This window comes from Mobula birostris, chromosome 7, assembly GCF_030028105.1.
Source record: "Mobula birostris isolate sMobBir1 chromosome 7, sMobBir1.hap1, whole genome shotgun sequence".
Taxonomy (NCBI): domain Eukaryota; kingdom Metazoa; phylum Chordata; class Chondrichthyes; order Myliobatiformes; family Myliobatidae; genus Mobula; species Mobula birostris.
The window spans coordinates 3,128,027-3,134,026 of record NC_092376.1 but is presented as its reverse complement, the minus strand read 5'-3'; positions in this window follow the sequence as shown (position 1 = coordinate 3,134,026).

Sequence of the window (6,000 nt, the reverse complement as noted above, 5' to 3'; positions counted from 1 at the left end):
TATATTGTATATCACTGTGCAGATACAGCACTGTGTCCATCGGATATCACGGTGTAGATACAGCACTGTATATATTGTATATCACTGTGTAGATACAGCACTGTGTCCATCGGATATCACGGTGTAGATACAGCACTGTATATATTGTATATCACTGTGTAGATACAGCACTGTGTCCATCGGATATCACGGTGTAGATACAGCACTGTATATATTGTATATCACGGTGTAGATACAGCACTGTATATATTGTATATCACGGTGTAGATACAGCACTGTGTCCATCGGATACCACGGTGTAGATACAGCACTGTGTCCATCGAATATAATGGTGTAGATACAGCACTGTTGTCAGTTATCATTGTGTCTGTGTCTGAGATGTTGGTGGCCCAGGGCTGTGAGAGGATCTATACCCTGGGCGGTCAGTGTGGATCACATTCAGCCACCCCCTACGTGCACACGTTTACAAACACACAGAGACGCTCACACACTCCCAATTGGACACCTGCTTTTGCACAAACAGATGTCTACACATGCACAAATGCTCACGCACACACACGCTCACATACATACATAAACACACACACAAGCACACATACACATAGAAGCTCATACATACATAAACACTCCCTCTCTCTCTCTCTCTCTCTCTCTCTCTCTCTCTCTCTCACACACACACACACACACACACACACACACTCACACCAGTGAGTACAGGCCTAGAGCCATCAAACATTCCTCATACCATATGTTAACCCATTCCTTCTCATAAACCTTCTTTGAACCTCTCCAATGACAGAACATCTTTTCTTAGGTATGGGACCCAAAACTGCTCCTAATCCTCCAAGTACCATGTGTTCACCAGTGCTCTTCTGCACTCTACCTGTTCTCCAGGTGTGTTCCACCTACCTGGGCGTGCACGTCGTCCCCGTGCCATACCTGGAAGATGCGGAGCATTACCATCTGCTGAATGTACTCCTGGAGAAGTCTGAGAAGGCGAGCTCCCGCCTCCTTCAGCGGAAAAGCTTCTTCCCCCTGGGACCTTTACAGAAGATCTTGGTCAATATCAACAGCAGGACATTTGAGACGATGGAGAAACGAGTAAAGCGCCAAACGGAATACATAAAGGATTTTGACTATGAGGAGTTGGTTATTGACGAAGGCTCATTAAAATCCATTAAGCTGATTGCTAAAGATATCAACAAGGAAGTTTCACTGTTCTTCCTTAAGCCCAGGTTGCTGACGGTGTCAGACACCATGCCCTGGATCTGCTCTGTTAGGAGTATCTACATCATTTGTGAAGTTTACACCACCAACATCCAGCTCCTGGTGACAGACAGTAAACTGACCCAACGGTACAAATCAGAGAGCAGGATTCCTATTGGCTTTCTCTGCAGGAAGTTCAAGTTGGAGTCGACGGGGCTGATTGGTGCCGAGTTGGCCATGAGGAGGTCACCAAAGAGTGCCAACTTTGTGAGATCTTCCTCTGGAGTTTATCGCCAGGTGGTCATCCAGGATCAAAGTAAAGCCGCAGGCACTCCAGCAACTTGTAAGGATGACAGAAGTTTTTTCCGATGCATTCTACCAGGTACCGAAAGCGTTCCAAGTGGGGGGGGCTGATGTTGGCACATTTTCTCCCGAGAGCCAATTCAATGTATGCTGATGGTCTCACCACCCACAACACATACTGGAACCGAGGAGCTCTGGCTGCTGCCCAGAACCTGACGACCTGACCAAACCCTCTCCCCTCCTGCGCACATGGTGTAGCCCACTGCTCCTCCAGATCACACACCTGGCCAAATGTCTCCACCTCCACGATCTTCCCTGACTGAAGGCAGAAAGCAGATGGACTGGGTGGGGTTGGGGCAGCGAGGGGGACATTATGGGGGAGTGGGATGGGTAAGAGGAGGGGGAGAGGGCAAGGGGGTTGGGGACGGGAGCTGGGAGAGATAGGAGGTAGGGGAGGGGGAGAAGAAGGGAAAGAGGGAAGGAGGAAGGCAGAGAGGAGGGAGGAGAGCAGAGGTAAGGAAGAGGAGGGGAGAGATGGTGCCTTGCTGCCACAGTAGAGTGATGGTGAATCTGCGCTCAGTGGGGGAGGGTGGTGGTGCTGGTGGGGGTGGGGAGCGGGAAAGTTTTCCAGCTCCTAGACTTCTGGGACCAGTGGAGGAGGTGGGGCCAGTAGGAGCCAGAAACCTGCCCCTGTTGGTGACCCAGGGGATGTAGAGTGGGATAGCTCTGGGAAATGAGGACTGGGTGTAACTTGAGGGGAGGGAAGGAGGTGGAGCTCAAACCCCAGGGATTATCAAGGACAGAGGAAGCTATACCAACAAAAGTAGCGCCAAAGAAATTTGACAGCGCTGTGATGCAGCGGGTAGTCTTGCTACCTTACGGTTCCAGAGACCTGGGTCAATATGCACCTCAAGTTCAAGTTCATGGTGGTCATCTGACTGTACATGTCCAAACAAAACAACTTTACTCCAGACCACCGTGCACCCACACAATATATAATCCAAAATATTACCATAAATAAGTTAATAGAATATGACTATATAAATGCATGTAGTGTGCAGCACAGGTAAACAGTAAATAGCTGACTGTCCTAGTGACGAGACCTCAGTGGTGACAGGATATTCATTAGTCTCACAGCCTGAGGGTAGAAACTGTTACCCAGTCTGGCAGTCCTGGTCCTGATGCTCTTGTACCTCTTTCCTGATGGTTGTGGGTCAGAGAGATTGTGGGATGGGTGGTAGGAATCCTCAACAAAGCTGCAGGCCCTTCATCTGCACCACTCCCGGTAAATGTCACAAGTAGAGATGAGGGAGACACCGGTGATCCACTTGGTAGTTTGTGCCTCAGGTCCTACTTGGAGATTCCTGGTCCATTCAGGAACACCATCGGAGCTCGATGTTATCCACGGTTCACTCTCTGTAAGGCTGATCTTGTGTCCATAATGATAACTGGAATCAGGTGCACTGGAGGCTGTCGGGGTAGTGACATACCCATTCCATTCTGTTTATGGTGCTCAACGGGAAGCGGTGTTGGTGACCCATAAGCTGTCACAGCTACTGGCTGCTCTGCGACTGGTACTCAGAATAGGGGGACATCCTTTTAGAAGGAGGCCAAGTCGTTGGGTTTATTTAAAGTGGAGTTTGATAGGTTCTTGATTATTCAGGGTGTGAAAGGTTACGGGGAGAAGGCAGGAGACTGGTGTTGAGAGGGAGAATAAATCAGCCATGATGGAATGGCGGAGCAGATTTGACGGGCCGAATGGCCTAATTCTGCTCCTATATTTTATGGGCTAGATGGGCCAAACGGCCGTTTCTGCCCTGTAACTGCTCTATGATTGACTGAAGTGAAACATCCCACATGCTGCAGCTTGTGGTCCCAGTCTGTCTGTTCTCTGAATTGACTGCCCGCAACATCGCGCTACACTTGTCTCTGGTCCTGGTACTGCAGGAGAACACGGTGCCTTCCCCACAGGGGGGCTAATCCTGATGCCCAGGACCTGTCCCGAAGCCCGTCCCTGGTCCGGGCAGGGGACCCAGGATGGATATGTTGACTACTTGGAGTGAGTGTACAGATTACTGTCCCCTTCCCTTCCACTCCTGAAGAAGGGTCTCGGCCAAAAACATCAGATAATTATTCCTCTCCTGCAGACTTCCTCCAGCATTTCGTAAACATGAGAGATTTTGCAGATGGGAATGGAGCAACACACACAAAATGCTGGAGAAACTCAGCAGGTTATTCCCCACCATAGATGCTGCCTGACCTGCTGAGTTCCTCCAGCATTTTGTGGGTGTTACTTGGATTTCCAGCATCTGCAGAATCTCAGAACTAATCAAATCCCTTCCACCTACACAGTGTTCACTCTCTGCACAGCTATGTGCCTGTTTGCAAGCCCCTGGAACAGCCCTGTCATACGTGCTTCCACCATTACTCCTCAGCGAGAAGGCTGAGTCTGGACTGCTTTATCAAGATCAGAATCAGGTTGAATATCACTGACACTGTGCAAATGTCTTTGGAACATTTAAATATATCTATCAAGGGTGCTTAAGACCTTTGTATGGTGCTGTATATGTCGGTTAAAATAGGAATGGGGAAACAGTGAGTAGCATCACAATCAGGTTTAATATCACTGGACACGAGGAATTCTGCAGATGCTGGAAATTCAAGCACCACACATCAAATTTGCTGGTGAATGCAGCAGGAACAACACCTTATATTCCGTCTGCGTAGCCTCCAACCTGATGGCATGAACATTGACTTCTCTAACTTCTGCTAATGCCCCACCTCCCCCTCGTACCCCATCCGTTATTTATTTATATACACACATTCTTTCTCTCTCTCCTTTTTCTCCCTCTGTCCCTCTCACTATACCCCTTGCCCATCCTCTGGGTCCCCTCCACCTCTCCCTTTTCTTTCTCCCTGGGTCTCCTGTCCCATGATCCTCTCGTATCCCTTTTGCCAATCACCTGTCCAGCTCTTGGCTCCATCCCTCCCCCTCCTGTCTTCTCCTATCATTTTGGATCTCCCCCTCCCCCTCCCACTTTCAAATCCCTTACTCACTCTTCCTTCAGTTAGTCCTGACGAAGGGTCTCGGCCTGAAACGTCGACTGTACCTCTTCCTACAGATGCTGCCTGGCCTGTTGCGTTCACCAGCAACTTCTATGTGTGTTGCTTTAATATCATTGGCATAAGTTGTGAAATTTGTTATGTGGCAGCAATATATTACAATACAAACTATAAATTACAGTAAGATAGGTACTTTATTGATCCCAAAGGAAATTACAGAGTTACAATTCATTAAAAGTGCACAGATATACAAATATTGGAAGAGAAGTAAGAGAGAATAAAAAATAAGTTACCACAAACAGTCTAACAGGAGGAGTCATCACCTCCCCACCTGTAGGTTGACTCACTATGGAACCTAGTGGCCAAGGGTAAGAATGACATCATTAGGCGCTCTTTGGAGCAGCTCAGTTGTCTTAGTCTATTACTGAAAGTGCTCCTCTGTTCAGCCAAGGTGGCATGCAGAGGGTGAGAAACATTGTCCAGAACTGCCAGGATTTTCTGTAAGGTCCTTTGTTCTACCACCACCTCCAGTGTGTCCAGTTTGACTCCTATAACAGAGCCAGCCTCTCTAATCAGTTTATTGAGACTGTTGGCTTCACGGTTGTTGATGCCATTGCCCCAGCACACCATCACATAGAAGACTGTACCTGCGACAACAGACCGGTAGGACATGTGAGGGAGAGACCTGCAGACTCCAAAGGACCTCAGTCCCTCAGGAAGTAGAGGAAACTCTTGCCCTTGTACACAGCCTCTGTGTTGGTGTCTACTCATCTGTCATCCAGGTACTTGTAGTCCTCACCATATTCAAGCCCTCACTATCAATAGTAACAGGGAGCATTGCAGGCCCAGTCTTCCTAATGTCCATCACCATCTCCTTTGTCTTACTGATGTTGAACTGCAGATGATTCAGTTTGAACCATTTGACAAAGTCCTCCACCAGGGCCCTGTATTCATCCTCCTGTCCTCCCTTTATACACCCAGCCATTGCTGTGTCATCAGAGAATTTCTGTAGATGACATGACTCAGTGTTGTATCTAAAGTCCAAGGTATACGGGGTAAACAGGAAGGGAGCCAATACAGACCCCTGTGGGGCCCCGGTGCTGCTTATAGCCATGTCTGACACACAGCTCTGAAACCACACAAACTATGGTCTGCCAGTCAGGTAGTCCATTATCCAGGATACAATGGAAGTGTCAACCTGCATTGACCAGAGCTTTCCCCCAGCAATGAGGGCTGCATGGTATTGAAGGCACTTGAGGATTAAAAAAAAAACATGATCCTCAGTGCTACCCTGCTTATCCACATGGGAATAGGCTCTGTTCAGCAGGTAGACGACAGCACCGTCGACTCCAATGTGCTCCTGGTAGGCAAACTGCAGGGGATCGAGGGCTGATCTGACTGGGGGTCGGAGTTGAGCCAGGACCAGCC